This window comes from Oculina patagonica, chromosome 8 (genome assembly GCF_052425735.1).
Source record: "Oculina patagonica isolate OP01 chromosome 8, crgOcupat, whole genome shotgun sequence".
Lineage (NCBI taxonomy): Eukaryota > Metazoa > Cnidaria > Anthozoa > Scleractinia > Oculinidae > Oculina > Oculina patagonica.
The window spans coordinates 9083062-9110942 of NC_135765.1; the positions used below are offsets into that span (position 1 = coordinate 9083062).

Consider the following 27881-nt stretch of genomic DNA (forward strand, 5'->3'; position numbering starts at 1 on the left):
GTTTCTGGTGAATAAGGAATAAGTCTCATAACTGTTTACGAGATTACACGACAAGATTTATTAAAAGTTACCAAGTTGTTGAGATAAACATCACAAAGATAACCTAAAAATCATAAATCACTGGACAAAAGACAGTTATTACGAGTAACATGTCATGCAAGGAATGCATGATTTTATCGTTTTCAATTTCTGCAAACCAATCAGAATTGTTTTTTGATTGACAGGTTTTGCGAAGTGTAGTTGAGCATGTGGTGTGAATTGAGATGTGATTTTCGGCTGTCATTAAAATTGGCTATGTTGTCCTGTTGTAAGGAATTTCCCGAGACTAACCGTTGTTATAATCATTCGCTTTCCCATGGTTTGTCTGTGATACAATCACAGCAAATCTCTTAATTCTTCTCAAACGTAATGTTGGCAATCTTCCATGTGACAGAAGCCTCGATCTTATGTGACAAACTGATGAGATTGACACATTTTTCGCATTGTTATTCCGCTGTTGTGACAAAATGCTGTGATTGACACATTATTCGCACTCTGATTGTTCTTGGTGGAGGAACAAAATTTTTAACTTCCGCTTTGTGCTGGCGCGCATGCATTAAATGCAATCTAAGGCTGGTCCCTGTCAAGATTAGGGTTGCAGGCCTCTATTGGACCCACAATAATAAATACCTTAGCACTATCACAATGTTTTCAGTGGGTTGAATAAAGGTATGCTGACATAGTCACTGTGAAAGGTTTTCTTTTGTTTTTGAGCATATCCCCCAACACAGTTCCAGAGTGTTTTGAAGAACTTTAAAATTATAAAATATTAATGCAAATGACAATCAACAAAATTTTAGCTGTATTTTTGCCTTTTTTAGGGTTAACACAAGTACAGGTGTACTCATTGTGAAAAGATTTTTTTTTTTTTTCTGAGCATATCCCCCAACACAGTTTCTGGCCCAGGCAAAAAAATGGAAAAATATCTCCCTATATAGAGTGTTTTGAATAACTTGGAGATTATAAATATTAATGCAAATGATAATCATCAAGATTTTATCTGTTTTTGTTTTGTTTTGTTTTTTCAGGGTGAACACAAGCACCAGGATTTTCTCTGAGAGTTGCAGACACATAGAAAGATGAATGAACAATCAGATTCATTTATTATCTCTTCATTGCATGTACAACTTTTACTTATGTACTTGTACTTACACTGTATATGAACAGGTGTAATTTAAAATTTAATGAAAAAAGCCAGTTGTGGTACAATCATGTACTGGAGGGTGGTACATTTTTCTTATAGCATCTCGGGTATGGGAAACCCATACATTTAATTCCCAGTGCCTACAGTCTGGGAAGAACAGTTATTATGATAATGTCAGATACACAGTTCAATACAACAATTATTAATTAATTGTTGCAATACCATAATTAACTGAAATATTTGTTGCTCGTAGGCAAATTTTGACTTCACCAAAACCAAACTATGTCTGTCACTATTTTGCTTGCAGCTAGCTTTTACTCTGGTGTGCTAGCAGAAAGCTGTTATTTTCGGTATTGGACAAAAATAATACTGTCACAGTTCCAGCAAATATGGGCCCCCATTTGGGGGGGGGGGGGGGGAGCTGCATGTAAAACTTTCCAGTTGTATGCTACATGTATGTACAGCTGTACCATAACAGCCATGGTGGGGATATGGATACTTTCTAGAACAACACTTTTTTTGTTGTATCTAATCTGTGAGAGTTACACCTCGGACGTACAAGGGGGGAGGGGGGGCATGAATGCCCCCCTCACCCTCCATACGTATTTTTTTTTCAAAATTTTGACAAGAGGATTTATTCTACGATGCTAAAACTTTCAGTAGCTGTTCATTCATGTCTTGCTGGAATTTTCAAGTGTCAATCATATGTTCATATGATATTTGATGTTGCCATGACAAAGCCATAATTACAAGGAGGTCTGGCGAAAAATTGTTTTAACATTTTTCTTTATTTTTTCCATTTTTTTTACAGAATTATACGATTTGATTATTTTTGCATTCCATGAGCATTCTGGCTTGATTTTGCATCAATAGATGTCAGACCGTCATGTGACGACAAAAAGATATGCCATCCTGTAGAGTACACTATGGGTTTTCTACTCAGTACACAAATATTTTGCTGCACCTTAGGATGAAAACCATAGGATGAAAACTCTGGGGAGGGGCTCCCCCCTCCCCCCCCCCCACTTGTACGATGGTGGAGGTATTAGTTTGCTTGCACATCCGGGGATTAATAGTCTTTCTTTGGGGTTATACACAGACTGCTAATTGATAATCCATTTTTGATTGAATAATAATTTTTGTATGGTGCTGTTGGTCTTAGTGAAATAATATATAAATATAAAATAATATGAATAAAAAAAGAAATAGAAATAAAAGTATAAAAGGTAAAGAACCGGGAGCTCCGCTTTTAGGCTTGCCTAAATCTATATATTATGTTTCTACTCTAGTTTCGCGTTCAAATTTATCTGGTTAGCTCTTGTGTCTACACTGCTTTAGGCGTAGCAAGTGTTGACTTTGTTTTTCAAGCAAGGCGATGTGTTCTATCGCATTCCGGTTCGGGTTGGCCGACGTGTTTTTCCTTAATCTCAGCCGATTTGTTTTATTGTCTGGGCTAGTTAATGCTTTTATCCTTGGGCACCGCTTGCAGTGCTTTATGATACCTTTACTTTGTTTTCAATTTTTTTCTTTTTCATGTTTTATTGTCCTGCGTTCATCTTATCTCCAACTTGCGCGTGTATTGTCATTCGCTTTAATTTCTGTCACAGAAATTAAAGCGAATGACAAATGTGGCACATTTATTTTCCCGCCAAATTTTCATTTTAGCCTATGTTATTTTAAATTTATCAATTTTTTCATACTATTATACGCACATATCATTTAATTTCGTTTTTTCGTTATATTGCATTTGTATATTCATCTTTCATTCGCTTTACACCTTTTGTTTATTTTTACTTAGACGGACCTTGTTCAAGCTTTATCTAAGCGTATTGAGGCCCTGGAAAACCGTAACATTGACGTCGACGCCCAGATCATTAGTTTATCTGCCTATGGCCTCCGCCACCTTTCAGATTTTGATAAATATACAGCTCTGTCGATGGCTGAGTCACTGGCTGACGGCGCTCGGAAGAAACAGCACTCCAAGGCAGCGTTTCTCTCAGCGGCAGTGCAGACGCTTCGTACACATCTTTCAAAGTCTACCCAGCTCTTCCAAGCCTATTTTCTTGCCTTATTTGCGGATAAGGACTATACTAAAGTCCTTGATAGTATTGCCAAAGTGGATAAATCTCTTCGTTCATAGTCGTCTCGCCTGCAGCGTAACCCGCCTGCCTCTCGTAACCGTAGCGTTATTTGTTATGAGTGTGGCCGTCCTGGCCACATCGCGCCCAGGTGTTTCCTAGAAGAAATCCACCACAAAATTCTATGGGAGGAAACCGTCTTCCCTACCAGAGGCCTTCTCGTGGACGTCCGTCTTTTTAAGCCTTCTCTGGTGCTTTTTTGCATTGTTACTTATTTTGTTATTTCTTCTAACAGTTTGTTTAGTAACTTTCATTAAAGTTTTTTGTCTGCATTACATGTCTTGTTATAATGTATTTCATCACCCCTTCCCCCTCTTCACCCTTTTTTCTTTTTCACGCTCTGGGATGACAGTTTTGAAAGGGGAGTCTAATTCCCTGTCGGATTACTGACATCATTGCTGTCATCCCCTGAGCCACCTTTTCTACCTACTCTTTGTCTTTCCGTCTTTCCCATTCTTTTTTAGCCTCCTACTAAGCGTTTTAAGTCATCTATGGATGTACCATATTGGGAATGTACTCCTGGTTTCGACCCTCTTAACTTTGCTAAATCTTCAGTTCGCTGGGTCCAGTGTGATGGCTCTCCTATTAACGTGGCTCAGGGGATGACAGAGGAGAATGTCCATATATCTCCCCTTTTTTGTAAAGTCCTTGGTAAAATTTCGATGCTGTCTTTCCGCGATCCTTACGCCTTTATTGCTGAAACTTGCATGCTCATCTACCTGTTTGGGAACTTATCGCTTAGGCTCATCCTTGTGATCTTTCTCCTACAGTTTTAAAATGTATTAAGAACTGTGTAGATGTACATGACTTTTCAAGGGGAAAATTTTATTCTTCATTTTCACCCCCAAAATGTTTTCCAAATTCTAGTTCCTGTAAACCTTTTGCTCAATTCATATCGGATACCATAATGAGTAGGCTAGCTACTTGGGCGATTTCTCTTCTGGGTAAAGTGGGCCTTGTTAGTCCTCCCCATTTAGTATGCCCTTAACTGTTGAACCATCCTAACCCCTACTATACTTTGGTTTTCAGTGGGCCGGATGGTACTTTACTAGTAATTCCATCCCTTTTGGGTGGAAGTCTTCTGCCTTTGTTTACCATTCAATTGGGTTACTAGCTTCACACTACTTTCGATCTCTCCACATTCCCTGTTCGTTATATATTGACGACCGTCATACTGGAGAGATTTAGTTGTCTAATGAGGCTCCAGCGTATGCTCATCTCCCTTCTTTCAGAGACAAGTCTTTCGCTAGGGCTTGTTCTGCTATCTTTATTTTTTTGTTATACTCTCATTGCTTTCGGGTATTTTTTGGGCCTTAAAAAATCCCGTCTTACCCCGGGGCAGATCTCGACCTATTGTCGTTCCTGGCCCTTTGAAAGAAGAGATTATGCATTGGCTGTTCCTAGAATCCTGGGATCGCTACGTTCCCTGGCGTAAGGATTTCCATTTCCAGCTAAAATTGTGCACGGATGCTTCTACCTTTGCTTGGGGTTGTGTTTTTAGTCCTGATTCCAAAGCCATTGTCTCGCGTGATTATTGGCCTTCGGGACACCGCGCCCTTCACATTAATGTTAAGGAAACCCTAGCTCTTGTCAATGCGCTTAAAACGTTCTCTTCCTCATTCCGTGATGCTTGGGTAGATGTTTATTCTGATAGCCGTACCCTTATTCAGTGTTGGGAACGCCAAGGTTCTCGCTCACATCTCCTTGTTGATGCACTGAAGAGGCTCTTCGGGATCGCTTTTAAGTACAACATTTATCTTTATTTTCATTACATTCCATCTTCTCTTAATCCTGCGGATTCACCCTCCCGTGTTTTGACCTTACAGGACGCTAAGTTGTCACCCTCTGCTTGGTCTCGTGTTCAAACAGTTTTCGGGGGTCCATTTGGCCATTCCGTCGACTTGATGGCCTTGCCGTCCAATGCTCAGTGTGCTTTAGATGGCTCGGGGCTCCCTTTCTTTTCACCTTTTCCTGTCCCTGGCTCGTCTGGAGTTAATATGTTGCTCAGCGCCCAGATGGTGGGAGTCAGCTTTTTTCAAACCCATATGTCTTCCCTCCCATCATCCTCATTCCCCACGTTTTATCTTTTATTAAGGGTTTATCTGTTCCCTGTACCTTTGTAATTCCTGATATTAGGCCCAGAAGGTTCTGGTGGCCTTTATTCCAGTCCCTAAGTTCCTTTTTCCTAGCTCCAAAAGGTTCTGCGGGCGTGGTTCTTTCCCCCTCTGAGGTGGATTTCTCTTCCTTCTGGTGTCTTCCGTGGGACTTGTGGGTGTTTCGTTTTCATCCCTGATCTGTTTTATAGTTTTTCTTGTTAGTCAGTACAATTTATATGCTGATTCAAATTGCAATAAACTGGTTTGTTTTGTCACACTATAGAGTTTTTACTTTCGTTTAACTCTCGACTCTATCAATTTGTAGCCTTTCCTTTCTTTTTATCTCCTTTTTAGAGGCTTCCTCCACGACTGTTTTTTCCTGTCGTTTAACCTGTCCTTATTGTCGCTACCCTAATTATCACGTTTTGATTGTGCCTAGATGTATGGTTATATATTTTACTGAGATTTTGTTTCCACTTTTCCCTGTTTCAACAACTTCCACTTTAAAGTGCCCCTCTGCAAGGTTAATCGCTTTATTCTTTTGTTGGTCTCGTTGTAGGGGTTTAGTTTTGGGGTGCCTAATTTTAGATTGGGTGCCTTTCTTTGAGTCTGGGGTATCCTATTCCTCCTGGGCTATTTGTGTTGTACTGTTCCTCTGTTGGGCCGCCAGACTTCCGTTCCTTAATAGGAGTGTGGGTAAGACCGGTGTAAATAGAGTACTATTTACAGCGGTCTTACTCAATCGAGTATAAAAGGAACAACCACACCACGTCATGCACATTGCCATTTCGATAGAAGACGTATCAGTTCTCCGCTTGTTGGTGTCTGTCTTATTCATATCGCCTTTTCTTGCCTGCACTCCACACATTGGTGTACACCTTCAGATTTATTTACCCTCCCTTTCCCGCCCTTTTTACTAATTGTTTTGTATACTTTCATCTGAAGGTGGCCGCCAGACTTCCGTTCCTTAATAGGAGTGCGGGTAAGACCGGTGTAAATAGAGTACTATTCAGACCGGGCTTTTTTGGACCTTCTCAGACCGGGGGGGGGGCCTTCGGAAGCCCCCCCCCTATGTAACTTCCAGAATATTTAAGCAATCACCATGAAACTTATAGGATGTATTGTATGTCTGAAACTGTTTCTTTTGGTATACGTCACGTGGGTTGGGGACGTCACATCACGTGACAATTACATCATGATGTCAAAACAGCCGCCATCTTGGATCCGCCATCTTGGATTTCAAACTTTTTCCAAAATGCCAGAAAACCACCCAAAATCACTGCAAAGTACTCAAAATAAATAATATACTTTAAACCCGTAAAAATGTAAAAATTATTCCATTTAAGTTGATTTTTATTAACAGAAACACGCAAAATTACAAATTGGGGAAAACATGCCTGTCAAAATGTCCTTGCCATGGTAAAGTCAAGTTCCTGACACATCATCCAACCCTACCAAATTGTTGCCAGATAAATTTTAGGAAAACTCAGAAAGTTTGGCAGCGTTTGGTTAAATCTAAAAAAAGTTATACAAGTTTAAAGTCAGCGCGGGCCTTAAAAGGCCCCCCCCGGTCTGAAATGGATTAAAAGAGGAAAAACTAACTTGATGTTTTTAAAGTTATATTAGATACATTTCCGATGAAAGGTAGTTTAAAATAGCGAGTGTTACCGTTGTTGGAATTACAAATACTAACATTACAAGAGGAATTAGGACTAACATTATCTAGATAACGTTTAATGGTTTTGTCAATTATGTGGGAGGGAAATGAATTACATTTAAGGGTTTCTGTTAAATTAGCGAGATCTTTGCGAAAACCCAACTTAGTGGTATTGATTTTAAAAGCCCTGTCGCTATGGGCTCCCCTTTAGCTCCAATCTTAGCTAACTTGTTTATGGGTTTTCATGAGGAACAGTGATTAAATAATTATAAAGACTCCCCTATCTTATTTTACCGTAGATATGTCGATGACACCTTTTGTGTATTTAACAATGAGCAAGATGCCATGTTATTTTTAGACCACTTTAATATAACAATTTAGTATATACACACTCAGTGATCTTGGAGTTTCAAGCAATCTGATTGATTCGCTATCTCGGGCTAACGAGCATTATTCACTCCGTAGGGAGTGAATAATGCTTGATCCAAACTGAAACAAAATGGCCGGCGTAAACGTGCGTTTCGCCGGCGTTTCTGAATATTTCGCAATTTGCAGCACAATGTCCACACAACTCGAGTACTAAAACGATAAACAATTGCTTACCGTCAAGTCGCGCTCTTCACCCGGCATCGGCAGAAATGAATACCGCAGATTTATCGGCAGCAACATCAAGCATTCAGCATTCAACCGAGATCCTCCACAAATATTCAGGAAAACGTCTTTGTGCAAGGAAACATCCAGTTTTCACCACAGTTCTGCACACATTCAGTAACTTATAATCCAAACTTTCAGGTGGATCCTTCGCCAACTGCTCTTTCAATTTTCAATTCAAGTGAACTTCAAAAGCTTTGATTCAACGGTCAAAATGTTTTGCAAGTAGGTTTTTGATCCAGATTGCAGGTTTGAGTGATGTTAAAGGACCATTTTGCTAGGTTGTGACGAGGATTTTATCGAAGATTAACTAGATTTGCCATGTTTGAAGATTCTCATTCTCGTTCCCAGAGCCTCCGTTTCTTTTGGTCACGTGGTCGGCGAAACGGAGGGCTCTGGTAACACTGACTACCGGATGTCGTAAAATCCACGACATCCGGTAGCGCATGCCCACTGCATAAATGTTCGTCTGCGTCTGCTCAGTAAAAGAAAGGGGAAGGCTGGGGCTGACTGAGACGAGAAGATCAGAAGAAAGCGAATTTTGAAAGAAGATACGAGATATTTTGAGTTTGGCGTTCGAAAGAGCTGTACAGCAATCCTTGCTACAACTGTCGGAGGATATCAAGAAACAAGAAATGGAACAGGAAGCCGCCCTGCCTGCTGTAGTCGTTAAGTAGAACGACTATCCTTGTGTTTTGCCCGCTGGTTTTGCAATTCGATTCGTTTGGAACTCATTGAATTGCATGGCTGATAGATGTGTTCTTGTTGTGTCGTCTCTACACGAAATATTATCTGACGGCAGATAGAAACGTTAGAATCCAGAGAAATTGGAGTTATAGTCGCGCTGTTATAGTGTTTAAACATGGAGTCGAGGATATCATCAGCTGATAACATTCCGATGGTTGATGATACTGTGAAATTTATTTATGGCCATGCGGAGGTATTGTAGAAAATTCAGAACTAAAAAAGCCGCTGATCGACGAGGTATCATTCTATTGAGCAGCGGTAAGAAATATCACATTGAATTTCAAAATCTTCATGTAATTCATGAACTCCATTTGGTGTGTATATCTTGTATTAGCTAAGTTATATAGTGCAAATGTTTGCAATATTTTTAATGCAATAAAAAGTACAATCGAGTTACACCTTACAAGTGATGTGATGTATTTGTTATTCGTTCATAAACAAAGGTCTGCTTCGTGAATACGTTATTCCAACAAAATCCCAGTGTTATTCGGTCTTTTTCCGTTAACATTTTTAAACTTGCCCGCTTCATCTTCAATTGTTTCGATGACCGGAAGTATAACCAAAATTGCGTAGAAGAGTTTCGTTTTTTACCTAATTACGCATGCAGTTTTTATCAGCCAATCAAAAAAATCATATTTTTTACCGTTACCAAGGCCACTACGTCATGTCATTTAAAAAAATACGCGTGGCCCTGGGAAAGAGGATGGAAGATTCTGTAAACTGTTTCGCGCATGTCGGTTAGTGCCGCTTGTATGTACATTTTCCACGCATGAATTGAGAGGTCAATTAAATCGACTTTGAATGGTTTCCTTCTGAAAACTTTGAGATCGCTTGTTGTTGAGATCACTTCGTGTGTATATACTAAAACAATTATTCTTTGAAATATCGGTGAATAGCGGCAGAATATTCACCTCGATTTCAAAGAATAATTGTTAAATAGTTGATGTTCACGTATTTTTTCACCATATGGCAGGACTAGCGGGCGTAAATATGTTTTTGGCCCGACTCATGCTCTGAGAAGGGCCAAAAAATTAATTGTACCTAATCATCTATTCAATGAGCAACTTATAATAATCACCTCCATTGCGTCTCTAGCCTTGATTCGGTACTTTTCATAACCATGGACTTGATACCATTCATTAGGCCAGCAAAGTCTTCGGTTATTATTCCATGAACTTGTGCCTCGCTGGCATTAGCCGATGACATGAAAATGATCTGGGAATCTGGGTCCAGACTGGGCCAGCACTGCGTGAGTTGTTTAATGATGTCATTCTTAACCTCACCAGCCTCTCCTGGTGGCACTTGGTCCCACTTGTTACACACAAACAGAGCTTGAGTTGCTGATGATTCACTCTGCTGGTCAAGAGATACCTTTCTGGCGTGTTCCATGAGTTCTCTTACCTAAACCGAAGAAAGGATGATATCGCTTGTAAATAAAATTTCTCTATCCTCTCAGTTGTTATTGAAAACTATTTTTTTCCCACGGGGGTACTGGACTCTGGCAGGAAAGAACTTCATTGAATTTTTGAGAGCCACCATTATTAGGCTGTATGGTTTGTTCTATTCACCCCAGGCATCGCAGACCGCATTTGTTTAAAGACATACTTTTGCTATTCCGGCAGTCCCGACCTCTTTTATTACGATATTTTGGACAAATGCAGAGAAAGGATTGAAACTATTGAGACCGTTACAGCTAAAGATACTGAAAATTCTAACCTTTGAAACCATAAACAATCATGATAGCGAGTGCAAAATCACAATTCGCTTTTCCTTCGACAATATGCATGACGTATTTACTTATAGTAATAGACCATATTCGTATTCTCGGTGTTGGACTGGAACCTGCTTGCAATGGAGGCTAATGCGGGTAATCGTTTCAAATTCAAGTGACATGAAGCTGTTTTTAATGATATTCCCCCGCAGAAGCCTCCATTGCAAGCTAGTTCCAGTCCAATACCGAGAATACGAATATGGTCTATTGTACTGCAGATTTTTTAGAGCGCGGGCCCAAGTGAAGTATCGACTTGGTATCGAGTTGTATTGTACACATGACCGTCATTAAAGGATTTTGTTGAGTTCTACAGTTGTCCGTGATCCTTCGAAGTCTTAAGGTTTATCACATGGTGTAAGAAGTGCTACCAAGAGTTGGATTTTAGCTGTGTTTGCAGGGCCGTACCTAGCGGGGGGGGGGGGGGGGGGGGGGGGGGGGGGGGGGGGAGCAGTTGCCCCCGCCAGGAAAACTAAAAACCTAAGAAAACTAAAGAAAAAAGAAAAACTTAAAAAAAAACCAGTTGCCCCCGCAGTTATTGTACTGCTAATTTATTAGAGCGTGGGCTCAAGTGACGTATCGGCTTCGTATCGAGGTGTATTATACACATAGCCGTAATCCATTGTCTTAAAGATTATCACAATAACCTACCCTGTCTTTCTGTATTCCACCGGCGTCCCCAGTGTTGATTACGTAGATGAAAGCGAACGCTTTTGGAATGTATTTAAAAACCATATCGTCCATTATTTCGGATTCACCAATGCCAGGACTGTCCACCATAACGATTCCTTGCTGAAGGTAAATTGTTAGAAATATGAGAGTGACATAAACAACAAATAAGAGTCGTTTTGCAGTGAGTTTTGGGTTTACATGTTAATTTAAATTGCTCTCAGCTTTCCCGTGGGGACTCCCATACGAAAGAGACGAGGATTTTCGTCGGAAAGTTTGAATTAAAACGCTAAAGAAGACCGATCTGGGCATGGATCAAGGTTTTTCTTACCCAAAAAAAATACCAAAATGCTAAAAATGTATTTCTTCAAACACAAGCCTTAACGAAACTTTGACTGCTGAAAATATTGGCGTTTTGCCCAGAACACCCTACCTAAGGGAGTCCAAAATCCAAGGGACGACGAGCATACCCATCTCTCTCATATGCGATTTCGCCACCCCCCTCCTTTCCGGGCTCTGCCTATATTACGGGAAACTCTTAATGACAATCAACGAACTTTGAAAAAAACCTTAAGCTCTCCTCCAATAATCTTTATAGTGAGAAGCTAATCAGCTAGATAACTGACATGTTTTAACGCGTATTAAAAGACATATTAAACACTGCCTCTTGTAATTACATCCAAATTGAAAAAGAGCCTATCGAAGATACTTTTGATGGATTGAAGCTTAACTCATCACCAACCTTCAGCAAGCTGTGTGGCCAAAACAGTTCAATCTTCTTGTAATCCGAACCCTTCCCTCGATTTGTCTTTACGTGGACAAAAGAAGAAATCTCATCAAGGTAGCTTTGTTGAGAGGTTTCCATTGACTGGCCAAGCCAGACAGTCTTCTCAGTGAGTCCTGTTTCGGGATCCTTTTCGTTAAAGTGTGCCACTAATTTGGGTGTCGCTTCGTATTTTACCTCACAGATAGTGGACGTTTGGAAGATATGAGAGTAAGGTAGAAGTTTCTCTCCAAGAATCAGATTCAGCGTGGTACTCTTTCCAGAAGTTGTCTCACCTGGTAAGATAATCTTATTCAGTTGGCAAGTTCTATAATAATTTCTATAACTTTAAAATTCTTTTATGTGACGTTGCAAACCTACTCGCAATTTTAAACCGTATCGAGCTCTCAAACTTCCAAGGGAAACGAAAATTGGCTCGAGTCATCGGGGGGTTCGAGAAATCAAGAATAAAGTTGCAGTGTTCGACTTAGAGAAGGAAAACGATTTTTGGTTCTAGTCGTCCCGGGAGAGACATCGAGGCTTCAAGAATTGGGATTTCGCTGTATATGTTTTTAAATGTTCCAAAGAAACACATCTGGTAATCCTTAAAAGCCAAGCCTCCATTTCAACTGGGATCTTGAAAATGTAATTTGTTGACATCACAACATCAATCTGTGTCACCATGTAAGCAACTGTTTAATGACCTACAGTATTTAAATAGCTCAGTAACAAGGAGTCAGTTTCCTAACTAACCAATCAGAGAGCAGCATTTTGAACACGTGTCCACTAGCTTACTACTTTGGAAACAATGGCACATCGATGAATACCTCCTCCTGTTTATTCCAAGGGCGCAGTAGTGAAATTTCCAGTGGCCATTTGATATTCCACGTACGTATTTGTTTCTCTCGTCTTTTTTTTTTTTATTTATTTTTTTTATTTATTTATTTATTTATTTTTTTTCTTTCAATTTTACAATGTGTTTTATTGACAAAAAAAATAAGTTACAATGATATACGCTGCTTACATTAAAGTTACTTACAGAAGAATAAATTACCTACAAATAACTTACGATCATTGATAAATATATAGCTAGCTTACAATAACAACTCTACAAAATACGATGATGACGAACACACTTATATATTAACTAACAGAACCGAAATTATTTACTTATAGATTATTACCATGAAAGATACAAACGCGATTACATTGCTCACAAAATTTATTATTCAATATCTAAAAAAGAAGAAAGAGGGAAAAAAAAAAGACAGTAACAGTTGTCATGCTGTTCAAATAGTTCAAATAATAATGATGCCATCTACATGACTAACAAAAAAGGAAATGACATAAATTAATTTGGGATTAGTACCCATTTTTTTTTAAAATAATCTTTCTTTTTGATCTTACTTTCCGTTTCATATTTAATGGCAATTTTAGTACGAAATCCTTGAATTGTGGGTTGAATTTGGCATCTTCTGCAGTCCCATATAAGTAGTTTACCAATGATTATAAAATAGTTCAGTAAGTTGAGTAAAGGGCATGGTTTGGATAATATTCCAAATAAAATATCTTGGAGGGAAAGATGAACCTGCTGATTTGAGATTTGGTGCCAGTAACCTTGAAACTCACTCCAGAACCGTTTAACAAAGGAGCATTGATAAAGAAGGTGGTACAAGGTTTCCGGTTCTGCCTTGCAAAATGAACATAGGTCGTCTGTTTTAAAGCCTATTTTGTGTAATTTTGAATTAGTGTATAGAATAGAGTTGAGCACTTTGAATTGAAATCCTTTTACATAAGATTCAAGTACAACAGAGTGTGGCAGACTAAAGATTTGTCTCAGCTGATCGATAGAAAAGTTAAAATCGTTCTGCAGTTTGTTTATGATATTAGGAAATTGTGCTATTTTGCGAACAAGAAGTGAGTAATAGTCTTTTGATTTCTTTTTTTTGACGTCAAAGATGTTATCGTCAATAAAGAAGGATGGAGGAGCTAAAGATGGACAGGAAATAATATTCTTTAAAAAGGGCGGTATAGAATGGCGAAGGCCAGCCCATTGCAAATAACTAATATTGGTTATCTTGTCTGACCAGTGGCTTAGTGCATCGTTTATATTTGAATCAAAATGTAGGTCTTGGATACGAATCACGCCCGCCTCAAAATACTTTTTGTAGAAGACTGGTTTTTTTTCAATACGAATTTCCTTATTATTCCAAATAATATTTTGCCAATCTCGTTGAGAGGCAAAGGAATCACGAAACTCCGACCACCATGAGAGCATTTCACTGTAGAACTGAGAGAAGATGTTGTAATCCTTTATATCATAGTTGCAATTTAAAAAGAAAAACCCTCCCATGGGATCCAGCAAGTGGTTTAGATATGATTTCCATGTTCCGTTGTTGTCATTAAATATGCGTTTTATCCATGCCAGCCTTAAAGACTTGATCATGCAATTTAAATCAATCATTTTTAAACCGCCTTCCTCGTATTTATTTACTGCCGAAACACGGGTGACCTTATCCGTCCCATTCCATAAAAATTTAAACAGCAGTTGATTCAGTTCTTTCACTAATTCTTTAGGTGTAGGCAGAACCGAGCAAACATAAACAAATTTTGGAATAAGAAAAGATTTGATGATTGTAACCTTGCCGTACACAGATAAACCTCTAGAGGACCAGATTTGGATAAGTTTTTTAATACTATCCAAACGTTCAATGAAATTCTTTTCTTTTAATAGTTTTGGGTCGTACGTGAAGTACACCCCCAGTGCTTTAATTGGCTGGTTAGGCCATTTAATGCCAAACGGTTGTGCTTTGTTTTCTTTTGATGAACCAATCCACATACCCTCGGTTTTTGTGTTATTGATCTTGAGGCCTGAGATATTCTTAAAAAGGTCTAATACTTGAAATAGTACTTTGGCCGAGCTAGTGTCGGCGAGCATTGCTGTTATGTCATCTGCGTATTGTAATAGTTTTGTCTCTTCCTTGCCAATAGAGATACCCTTTATAGCTGGATTTTGACGAATGGCAATTGCTAACGTTTCTACAGCTACAATGAAAAGATAAGGAGAAAGTGGATCTCCCTGTCTAACGCCTCGCTCAAGTTTAAAAGGTTTTGAAATCATGCCGTTGTTAATTATGCAGCTTTCTATGTTTTTGTAGAACAGTTTTACCCAGCGGAGAAAGTTTCTCTCGTCTTAAGCCGTAGGTAATCCATTTTGTTTTGTTTACAAACCTGTCTTCTGACTGGCGAAGAAAGATAGGGCGGCACCGGTTAAGTTTGTTGTAGTTAAAAAAGAACAAATTTAAAAAGGAAAAGAAAGCATAGGATACAAAAAAAGTAAGCAGAAACCATTTGCCATCCGAATCCACCCTCCGGTCCATCTTTTACAGTTACCGCCTGAATGGATATTCTAAACGAAAGAATCACAGTTAATAAATTGAAAGTGGTCACACCTCGCTTCGCAATATAATAAAAATAATATTTGATTTGAGTTAACTTTGTTTTTTTATATTTTATTTGGAGTACATGTTTTTTGAGTGTCATTTTCCTCTTTTCGTTTCTTCTTTTTTACTTTATGTTTAGACCTGTCGAGTTTTCATTACAAAGAACAAATTTTTAAGATCCAGCAGAAAGCTCTGCTGTCATCCGGTTTTCCGGATCGAGGCAATCGGTTAGGGCTTTCCACAAGTTGCTCGAGATTTCCCAAAAAGTTGCCCGTAATTTCTCAGAAAGTTGCTCAAAAGTTGCTTCAAAAATCCAAAAAAGTTGCTCCTGGTTATAAAAGTTGCTCAAAAGTTGCTCCAAAATATCCAAAACGCTGCTTCTAGTCACGAGAATTTCTCTAAATATATGCTAATTTCCCTTTGAGAGTAAGATTTCTAAGCAGTTTTATGCAATTTTACAGCAAAAGAATTATCTAAATAACATATTAAGGGGAAAACTTGTTAAATAACAAAGATTCTTTAACTAAGAAAAATCGTGAAGATATCCATGACGTCACGTTTGCTGACGAGTTCTGTAATGTTTTAGTGCAAATTGAGCCGAAAGTTGGAATGTCTTCAGATCTTCTTCAGATCGTCTTCGGCAAACTTCGTAAATCTTCGGAAACGTTCGTATTGCCTATGAACAACACTCGGATAATCTTCGAAGATCTTCGGCCTGGAAATTTCTCAAAATGCAGCAAGTTGCTCGAGAGGAATTAAGTTGCTCGAAGGGGAAAAAGTTGCTCGAAACATGAAAAGTTGCCAAAAAGTTGCCGAGCAACTTGTGGAAAGACCGATTGAATCGGTTACTCAACAGATCAGAAAAGAAAACCACGTAAAATCGAGGTGAAAGCCAGGACTGAAAGCTGCAATGGTACCTTACGTCGTCTTGCAACGCACCACTCTGAGAACACGTCACCACATGTGGAACTCCAAGGAACGACGATTTAAAAAGAGCTTCTTTAGAAGCTAATTAATACGCAAAAGTCAATGACCAATAAACCGTAACCGGCATAAAATAGATCGTTGGTAGTTTGAAGTAATATATGAAACACGAGAAGCAGTGTTTCATCGGGAAATCCAAACACGAGAAGAGAGTTGAAAATACGACGCGCAGCGGAGTATTTTTGACGAAATTCGAGGTGTTTGGATAGCCGATGAAACACTGCCTCGAGTGTTTGATATATCTTCTCAATCGGAACAAAAACTACGGAGCAAACGGAGAAATAAAATCGTAGAAATCTATGCTAATTAAGATCGGGTATCCTTCTTTGTTTTAACTTGATGAATTATTAATGAGTTTGTTTGTTTGTTTGTCGTTTCCCTTGGATAGTACTTTTCTGTATTTTTACCCCCGATTTCTCGAACCAGTTTTCATTTCCCTTGGATAGTTCTTTTCTGTATTTTTACCCCCGATTTCTCGAAGCAATTTTCATTTCCCTTGGATAGTTCTTCTCTGTATTTTTACCCCCGATTTCTCGAAGCAATTTTCATTTCCCTTGGAGGTTCGAGAAATTGGGATTCTATTCTAAAAAAATGGCGTCGCATATTGCGATGGCAGAAACATTTTTTACTTATACAAATGGTTGAAATCTGTGCCCAAATTTAAAGTTAACACGCCAGCTTCTCAGCAAATATATTTGTCACATAAAAATTTGCCAATTTCCTAGTCTTCAAGAGCAAATAAACATTGCTCTCGTAGACGACGCATGAATTGAAAACAGTTTCTCGCAGTGAAAAAACAGTGACTCGCTGTCTTTCATTCAGAGTAGTAGTCATATGCGTGAATCGACCTTTCTGGCGTGTCCTGAACGGAGAATATTTCGGCCTCATTTAGAACGCATACGCACATCGCATACACTCTTCTTGTCTATCACTAATAACCTGTTGTGTAATTTCCTCGACCACGTGACGCTTTGCGTGACACTCATGAGACCAGTTGCACTTGTGTGATTATGACGTCATTGGTATGCGATTGCTTCAAAATACGAAAGTGGCCACCTGTTCAAATGCTGCTCTCTGATTAGGTAACGAGCAAAGAGTATTTTATTTTTAACTCACCTGCAACGAGAACAATGTATTCCTTCTGTTTAAGATTCCGTTTGTTCATAGTGATTTTGTCTTTGAGGTTTCCTATATTCTGCTCCAAAAGAATTCGAACATTGCTATCCATGCTGTTCAAACACTCCTCCGTATCCTCGTAGAACTGGTGTAGGGTTGCTCTTTTTCTCTCATCTTCCTCCTTGGCATCAGTTAACACAGAAAAGGCCTGATGATAAGACGAACAGAGTTAACGATGTTTATAAAATTATACATTGTAGTGACTATCTGTTTATCCTCATTGGCTAAGAACCTATAGCTAATTCTGGGAATCGGCGCAACCTACAGATTATTTACTAATCTGCTAGCAGATTCTGGGGCCCTGTCACTAAACTTCAATAAAACTATATTAGAAAGTCCACTAAGACGGTCAAAAGTCCCCACCAAGGGCAGACTATTGCTGTCAAATCCCCTGCCTATGCCCAGCCTCCTCCCTCCCCCCCCCCCCTAAGTGGTTAAACAATTGATTGATGCATTAGACGTGACACTGAGGGGTCAGCTCATAAAATTTATTTACGGAAATAATGGCTTCATTTCTAAGAAAACGAGGGGAATAAATCCTGTTTTAGATGACAAAAGTTTGCCTTAACCGTAGTTTTTCCTAGACAAACGGAGCTAAGAACAAAGCAGATTCTAAATTTTATTGTAGAATGAAGGTTGTGCACTCTATTTCCGCCTTGCGAATCGAGCTCTGTGTATGTTTTATGCTTGGTACAATTTGTTATTTCCCTAGGCTGCGTGAAGCCTTCTCGTATTTCCTCGGAGACGGCGCCGCACGCAAGTTAATGTTTTTCTTTGTTTCATATTCAACATCATATATTACCATACACCAGAACAAAGAAAATTCCCAAATTTCACCAAGGGTAAATTTGGACAACGATTTAAACGCGGGGGAGCAAAAATGATGGCCATGATAGTTTAATTTTACAACCAGCTCTATTTAAAATATCTTTCTATTCTGTCTTCCTGTTCAAAGCGTCTTCCTTGCATATTCCTCGTGTTCACTGACCTACTGTTGCCGAAGACAATAACAAAATTGTTTCATTGTGAAATATCTTGTGAAATACCAGTTATAGCAAATAAATATAAAGGTAGCTGAGAGTTCCTAAACTGGCACCTCTTGATCATGATTCAAGGAATTGATTCCATTTCGGCCGTTCGACAGGAATAAGTAATGTCAGTAATTCATTTTTAACCTCAGTAACATTTCTTGCTGTTATTCTATCATCCCACCTTATCCCAAACATAACTTATGTAAATACACGATATTGTCACAAAACAACGTCAACATCGGTTATCATCAAGAAACATCATACTAAAGGGTTGGTATTTTATACCGATCGAAGGAATTGAAATGAATATTCTTCAGTTGACAAAGTTAGTCATGCGTAGAGCTATTGATTTTGCGAATTTGACGCTACGTGCTCACAGCCCGATATAACCTCACCTCCTTTGCCGTCCAACTGGATTTCTTTCTTTCTGACATTTTAAGCGTTTCTTTTATCCGGTCCTTCATCTCGTCCAGTGTTCGAAGTCCTTTCACCGAAATTCCAAGGGAAGCCATTGCTCTGAACATTTCCACAAAATCGTCGATGTTGTCCAATTCTTTCGCCTCAGCCTATTCCAAAAAGGTAACTTGTAAATTACCTTTTATACGCGTTTAAACTAATGTATCATGGAATCACCCACAACGATGATAAGACTTCACAGTCGAGATTTCTCCCGCTCCAACTGCATTTCATTCATAAACGCGCGAGACATTGTTCTCAGGGTCACACAACCCTTAATTAAATATGGTATTAAACACTGTCGCCAGCAATTGGCTCAGCAGTTACGATAATAACAACGTGACAGATCACGCAATGTGTGTCGTGACAGATCACGCAATGTGTGCAAAATATAGCCCGTTTAGAAGGTAATTTTTTTTTAAATATACTTATGTTTAAAAAACTATCTTTCGTAATTGATTTAAAATTCGACTAAACCCTATCTAGACTGTACTGTTGAAGCTCGTAAAAATTATTTGTAGCATGAGATTTGAGGTGACTTATTAAAATGACTTATTAAATTAACTACCTTTATTAAACAGAAAAACTTGTTAAAAAGCCAGTCAGTCGGTGCAGTCCGATTCAAAGATTAGTACATATTGATTAATTTATCCTACCACGATGTTGATATTGTTAACGGATAGAAAGCAAGTAATAAAATAACAAGATTTCGAAAATGGAATAACAAAACTAAAACAGTTCTGGTTTGGGCCGGGGGGGGGGAGGGAGGGAGGGAAGCCTCCCATTTTAAAATGCCAGGGATGCTCTTCGTCTCCCTAAGGGGTGAAAAATTCGTATTTATATATGTTACCACCACTATAAGTAACTATGAAAACGAAATTTTCACCCCTTAGGGAGACAAAGAGCATCCCTGGCATTTTCGAATGGGAGGTTCCCCCCTTTAGAGGAGGGGGTTAGTGAAACTGATGAAGAGAAGAACCTGCGCATTTTTCTGATCTCGAAAAGTATTAACTTTATGACAATGGAATTTGTAGTTTCATATAGTGGAGGTCCATTTTCATAGCGTAAATACTTTTCGAGATCAGAAGAATGCGCAGGTTCTTCTCTTCATCAGTTTCACTAACCCCTCTAAAGCCCAGGCTAAACAGACCTAAAAAAAAGCTAAGTAAAAACAGAGACTTTCGTTGGAAAAGGGACTGGAAAAATACTTACGCGGTTATCAACTAAGGCATTTTTCACATGCTCTATAACATTGTTACACGATTGCCGTCCAATAAACAGCATCGCGTCGCTGACTTGTAATCAGGTCCAAAGGATCTCTGATAGCATCAGAGTCGCTCAACTCACACACGTGACCACCGCTTTCCTCTGGACTAAAGTTGTATGATTCGCACTTGACTTCTACGAAACAGTGTATCTTACATGCTTCCTTTGACATCACTGTCGAGGTACTTATTACATGATTTATACGTTCCTTGTCTTGAAATAGCCTTACAAGGATATTTTTTTTATAAAATGGTTGTATACATCAAGCAACAAAATAAAAGGTAAACAACTAAGGGGGCTTCTATTTTGAGAAAAAATGTTCAATCGGAAATATAGTAGATAGCTGACAAGTGTGAGTGGAAAAATTGCTTTGTTGAAAACAAGCACTACATATCGGTAAATCGTGCTAGTATTTGAGTAAACTGACTGGAAGACAATTGTTGTAGACCATCTTTATCGCGCATCATGGTACAACGGCTGAAACCCAATTATGCTTAGCCAATTAAAACTCCGGAAATACATTACAACGCTGCAGTTTTTATAATAAAAACGTTACAACGTGTAACTATGCTTGTCAAACAGGATCAAAATGTCGAGGAGTGATATTTATTTATCGAGTTGCCATATTTATGTCCACATTGCATTATATATATCCAAAGTGCAATATGTATGTCCAAAACTAATATATATATCCAAAAATCCGGCGACCTGTTCTCGTTGTATATATTACAATCAAATGATTTCACACATTTGGATACAGTTTCGATATACATATTTCGCGGGCTTTTCTCGATATACCTTATTACATGAAATTTTCGCGACACGTTAATTTCGCGATTTTGAGGTGCGCATATTTCGCGACACTTAAATTTTGCGATTTGGCGAAAAAGTTTTATGTTGAATCACTTTAATTTCGCGTTTTTGAGTAAGACACAATTTACATTCCCTTGATAATGTTATTTAACTTGTTCATGAATTAAATAACAAAGTTTTATCAAAGGAACAATAACGTCAAAATTAACAAAAACGCAAGGCCAGGACTAAATCTCGACAATAGCAACAACAAAGCAGTTCTCACAATTATTACAAGTAGGTCAAGCTTGTACGTGAGTTATTTTGTTCTAAAGTAAATTTACCACAGCAGCCATTAACATTAAAAATTCCTTCCTTTAGTGGTACTAAAACTATTCTTTCTTAACTATTGACATAATGTGAGTCACTTAATTTTCGCGTCATGTTATGTTTGCGACACTAATTGTTCGCTTCACTTTAATTTCGCGACTTTTTTGGAATCGCGAAATTCGCGAAATTAAAGTGTCGCGAAAATTTCAGGTAATAAGGTATATATTTCATGCGTTCTATTTCGGTCAGTATTGCATGTAAGTCTACATGACCTGTCCCGCATCCCGCAGCAAAACAATATGGCGGCTCGGTGGATACCAAACATCGATTCCTTTTTCGATTCTCTGGTGGGAGTCATACGAGGAGCAAGAAATCACTTGTCAACCAACCAAGCCGACAGTGCAGAATTCTGGTGTCGCAGACTTGACGATTATGAACGAACTGTGAGGTTGTTGTTAGCTAGAGTGATGGAATCGCGGCCCGATCAAGTTAATTTTGTGCAAGATTTGGCGTTGTTAATGGATACAATGGGAAATCTTAGAGAAGCGCTTGATGCCTTTCAACCATGTGACGGCCTGCCTGAGGTGTTCTATAAAGTAATTCACTTATTAGATTATCCAGCACGTCATTAGGAATGTCATCAAAGTTGTTGCCAAGAGGCATTTCAAATTCTACTCTTCTTCTTCGTAAAGTTATTGGAGAAACTCCCAATAAACGTGCCACATCAGCCCATCGAAATCCTTCCTCTCTGAGCATTCTAATTTGAGTGTCAGTTATGAGATACCTTGGTCTTCCCGTTCTTCCTGTATGGTCTACAGCGGAAAGATTTTGAACAGCGTCTTGTCCTTCGACTTCAAATTGTCCACGAAAACTTCGAGCATCAAGCGCTTCTCTAAGATTTCCCATTGTATCCATTAACAACGCCAAATCTCGCACAAAATTAACTTGATCGGGCCGCGATTCCATCACTCTAGCTAACAACAACCTCACAGTTCGTTCATAATCGTCAAGTCTGCGACACCAGAATTCTGCACTGTCGGCTTGGTTGGTTGACAAGTGATTTCTTGCTCCTCGTATGACTCCCACCAGAGAATCGAAAAAAGAATCGATGTTTGGTATCCACCGAGCCGCCATATTGTTTTGCTGCGGGATGCGGGACAGGTCATGTAGACTTACATGCAATACTGACCGAAATAGAACGCATGAAATATATATATCGAGAAAAGCCCGCGAAATATGTATATCGAAACTGTATCCAAATATGTGAAATCATTTGATTGTAATATACACAACGAGAACAGGTCGCCGGATTTTTGGATATATATATTAGTTTTGGAGATACATATTGCACTTTGGATATATATAATGCAATGTGGACATAAATATGGCAACTCGATAAATAAATATCACTCCTCGACATTTTGATCCTGTTTGACAAGCATATGTAGCGGTCAGATATAATTATCTCGTTTACTATTTTGCTTTTACACCGGTAAATTGCAGCGTGACCGCACAATTGTGAAATATTAGAAAAAAACTCTGTAAGGAAGTTTCAGACGGATTTTAAACTTAAAATATTTTATATATTATATCTTTTATTTCTGGCAGATTACAAGATAACCTACTGCAGTTGATTTTTTACCTACCGCTAAAGACCACGTTGCGTTACCATGACAACCCCCTTATAAATCAACAAAAACATGGAATTTCGCTTGATTTAAAAAGAATCCAAAAGCACGCGGAAACTGTGTTAAGCCACTTAACATAGAACTATTTACATGGTCTTGTTGTTTTGTTAAAGCATGCTGTGAATATTCAATTCTTATTTTCATTTTCATTCTGACTGGTTTTCATCGGGTAGCCCCGTAATTTTTTCAAAAGCTCTATTTCTTTAACCTTGAATCTACTTGAATTTTAATTATACATAAACGTATTCGAAGATTATTTGGTACGAAATTTTTAAAGTGCGTTAATTTTAGCGTTACTTAATTCATATATTTTCTCAACCTCGTTGAAATAAAACATTTTTCCAGACGACTGACAATATGAACTGTTTAAAGAAATAAAAAAAGGTGAAAAGTCGAGCCGTACATGCAGAACACAGAGATGTTAAGAGTGTATCCATAAGAGGACCAGGCAACAGTTGATACAGCTCATATCACCGATTTCGCCCAAACTTAGCATAAATGTTGGGTATGGTGAGCTATTTACTGTGACAAAACATCAGCTCAAAATATTTTATTCCCTTCAAGTTATGGCACCTTTTGCAAAAATGGCCATTTTTCACTAATTTATGCATATTTAATTAGCTGACTTTGATTGACCAGTTCCACAAGAAAAAAAGACTTCTGAAAATAAATTTCACTGCATTATATTCTGTGGTTATTAGGCTTTAAGTACAATAATTCACTTCAACCGTCAAATTTGATTTCTTCTCCTCAAACGGTCTTTTGGAAGGTACACATTTCGTACTGTTGGAAATAGCCTTTAACTAGTGCCCATTATCTCCCATGAGCAACAACTTATATACATTATTCTTACATGGGTAATGAAATCCATCATTAAACTTCACAAAAATGCAACAAAATGTCTGGGGACTTCAATATTCTATTAGTATTGAGGAACTAAACACACGTGACTTAACGATTTCTTGCTATTTCATCAAAATTCACCGAAACACAGAAGCCATTTATTTGCCTCAATTTGGCACAAAATCGGTACGAAATAGCTAATCAAGCATAAATTTATAGATAACAATCAAAATATTGGCGAAGATTGGCAGTTAGGGCATTTTTCGGAGCGTTTTCAGAGCCATATAATTCGGCAATGTTGTGATAGTAAATGTAAAAATAGCAGCGAAAGATTTTCTTCAAAAGCTCGCTCAATTCTTCATTTAGGCACATCAAAGTTAAGAAACAAGAAAGTAATACTACATACATGCCACTTATCGACACACAGATGCTTTCTTTTGAAGAATTTGTTCTTCCTCGCTGCACTTCGATCCTTCGATCGATCTCAATTGACATGTACTGTTGCTTTGAGGCGCGATGAACTTAGCCAATACATCGTGGTTCATCCTTCGTGAAAGGTGTAAACAGGTTGTCAATAAAGTCATTCAAAGAGCTGTTTAAAGTTCACGGAAGGGCACTTGTCTCAGCCAGTTTGAATGAAATAAATTTAACTGGAAAATAAACAGCCGCCATGTTGTATTTGTACCTTTGAGCCTGCCGTTTCAGTCAGCGGTAAAGCCGTACACTTGGGCAAGTACGTAGTGTAGTCATCATATAGTTGTTTGACTAAATCCTATATAGGGATGTTCATAGAGGGGATACATAGCCTAGCCCTACACAGCTATACACGCCTATACATAGCCCAACACAGCTATACACAGCTATACACACGCGTGTTCATTTGCTTTTCCTTCGCAAATGTTTGTTTTCGTCGGAATAAGTAGCGGATGGTGTTATCTACCCTCTGAACAACCGGGGCTTGATCTGGCGGTCAGGTTGTCAGCCTGGCCTGTGTACATCTATTCCTTCTGTTCAAATCGTCTATATTATATTACACTTTGGCAGCTAGGAGACTGAATTTGTACCCACTCTCTTTTTCGGGATCCCACAAAGTTCGCCATCTGTCCATTTACCGATAAACGTCATTATTGCAGTTTTATTAATTTGTTTTAGAAAAGGGCTTTTATGGGGACAAATTTTTCCTCCTGAATGCCCACATTGCAAGTGACGAACTGCGGCTTCAAATGATAATTTTCTTCATCACCGACTCAATTTAAGTTGCTATGTGAGTTACAAAGACGCGAATGCAGACTTTTGTAGAGAGCTTAAACCCCGCATTAAAACTAAACAAATTTATTGTAAGACTAGGACTACGCAAGACGGCAAAACTTATTAGCTAATGTTTCAACCAGCACAGGTAGCCTTCTCCAAGCTTGCTCGGGACCGTACTGGGCGAATATTGGCCCTCGGTCTTTTTTGTACGGACCTCGCTGCGCTCGATCCGTACTGTTAAGACCTCGGGCCAATATTCGCCCAGTACGGCCCTCGCGCGTGGTTAATAAGAGATTTATTTCACGACTGGAAACTTTGTGTATTAAGAATTGCTACCCGGTAGATGTCGTGGAAAACAATATGCGGCAAAACTTTTACGCGCGCCAAATGAGTTAAAATTATTTCTGTGTTGAAGGTCATTTCATTTTCAAAGCAATAAAAACTCCGAAAAATTTTTACAAAAAAAAATCTTGCAAAAAATCTTGCGCTAAATCGCGCGGGAATTAGTGCGGGATCATCTGGGACAAAACCCGGTCCGATACTTGGAAAATATCGGCCCTCGCGGGACCGGAAATAAAGTAATCTGATTGGCTGATTTAGTTATTGGCCCTCGGACCGCCTTAGTCGTGTAACAAATGTATATATTTGCTGCGCCATATAGACTGCGTCCCTAAAGGCATTTCGTACGTGAATTCTTTGTTCAGTTCAGCACGGACGCTCCCCCAACTAAAGCACTTGCGCAAGAAACGATTACAAAACCTACCTCGCTATCCATCGTATAGTGATTTATCCCGTGGTAAACGTTATTCTCCAATTTTGCTGAGTTATTCATTTTTTCCCATTTATGCCCCGGGGTAGGGGAATTTGGTCAAAAAATGTAATCGTTATGCGCGGTATTAATCACTATTCCCGCCAGGGGAGGGGAATTTGAACAAGCAATAAAAAAATACAAATGTCTGGAAAGTAACTGGGAGACGTTGAAATTTTGATCTATTTAACTGTGTAGCGTCTTTTATGCTAAAAATAATTGTTTATGTTCCAAAATGACGCTAAATGGCGGTATAAAACTGCTCCGACGTTTCGGCAATACTGCCTTCTTCAGGGTGCCACCCCCAAAAAGGCAGTATTGCCGAGACGTCGGAGCAGTTTTATACCGCCATTTAGCGTCATTTTGGAACATAAACAATTATTTTGATTTGGTTGCCGTGCATGCCGACCGTTTGCCTGCGTAGCAGGCGTCTGTGTAGTTTTTAGCGCGCGTAAAAGAGTGCGCGATCGCGAGAAGGCCACGCGAGGTAAAAATCGAGGAGACGCCGTCTTCTCGATTTTTTCCTCGCGTGGCGCTCTCGCGCCTTTCGCGTTTCTCCCATGCGCGCGCTAGAAACTAACGACGCCTGCCACGCAGGCTAGCCGACCGTTGAACAGAAAAATCAAGAACTCTGTCTCGGTGAAAGTCAAATGGAACAGTATTTTTTCTGGAAAATCTCTTCGGAGATTGACGGAACGTAAGAAATTTTCTTACCATTTGTAAGGTTTCCCAGTTCTAGTTTCCCATGCATCAGGTCTCCCATCAACGGAAAGAAATAACAGGAAACTGAGTTACAAATGGTAAGCGACATCTATTTCGGTTAGTTTGCTAATTTTGGAAAGAAGCCTTTCCATTTTTCAGTGGTCATTCCAACCGGTTCTCTCCAACAAATGGTAAGCACCCTAGAGTTCGTTCAGCATCACCTTGCGGTAAACACGTCAAGCTGTAGCGGAGGAAATTGTTTTCCCTACGACAATTTGAAAATATTCTCATTTTCATCACAAACGCATCCAACGAACACTCGGGGAGGAAAAGCAAATGATCGCGCGTGTGGTGTGGTCACGCGTGATGGACGCGTGATGCCCAGTGAACAGCCGTACCGCTGACTGAAACGGCAGGCTCAAAGGTAGAAATTCAACATGGCGGCTGTTTATTTTCCAGTTAAATTTATTTCATGCAAACTGGCTGAGACAAGGGTCCTTCCGTAAACTTTGAACAGCTCTTTGAATGATTTTATTGACAACCTGCTTACACCTTTCACGAAGGATGAACCACGATGGATTGACTAAGTTCAGCGCGCCTCAAAGCAACAGTACATGTCAATTGAGATCGATCAAAGAATCGAAGTGCAGCGAGGAAGAACAAATTCTTCAAAAGAAAGCATCTGTGTGTCGATAAGTGGCATGTATGTAGTATTACTTTCTTGTTTCTTTACTCTGATGTGCCTAAATGTTGAATTGAGCGAGCTTGTAAAGAAAATCTTTCGCTGCTGTTTTTACATTTGCTATATCACAACATTGCCGAATTATATGGCTCTGAAAACGCTCCGAAAAATGTCCTAACTGCCTTTTCTTCGCCAATATTTTGATTGTTATCTATAGATTAATGCTTGATTAGCTATTTCGTACCGATTTTGTGCCAAATTGAGGCAAATAAATGGCTTCTGTGTTTCGGTGAATTTTGATGAAATAGCAAGAAATCGTTAAGTCACGTGTGTTTAGTTCCTCAATACTAATAAAATATTGTAGTCCCCAGACATTTTGTTGCATTTTTGTAAAGTTTAATGATGGATTTCATTACCCATGTAAGAATAATGTATATAAGTTGTTGCTCATGGGAGATATTGGGCACTAGTTAAAGGCTATTTCCAACAGTACGAAATGTGTACCTTCCAAAAGACCGTTTGAGGAGAAGAAATCAAATTTGACGGTTAAAGTGAATTATTGTACTTAAAGCCTAATAACCACAGAATATAGTGCAGTGAATTTTATTTTCAGAAGTCTTTTTTTCTTGTGGAACTGGTCAATCAAAGTCAGCTAATTAAATATGCATAAATTAGTGAAAAATGGCCATTTTTGCAAAAGGTGCCATAACTTGAAGGGAATAAAATATTTTGAGTCGATGTTTTGCCACAGTAAATA

General features: G+C 38.9%; 1 pseudogene across 1 annotated transcript in view; it reads right to left on the minus strand.

Annotated features, from left to right (window-relative positions):
* The window catches only part of LOC144662526 (uncharacterized), a 379417-nt pseudogene that overhangs the window by 17708 nt on the left and 333828 nt on the right, over positions 1-27881 (minus strand). Inside the window, exons 2-5 of the transcript XR_013572465.1 lie at positions 17216-17423; positions 11652-11968; positions 10892-11032; positions 9551-9873 (exon numbers count right to left, since the gene is read on the minus strand). The product of XR_013572465.1 is annotated as an uncharacterized LOC144662526 (transcript). The remainder of the gene's footprint in view (positions 1-9550; positions 9874-10891; positions 11033-11651; positions 11969-17215; positions 17424-27881) is intronic.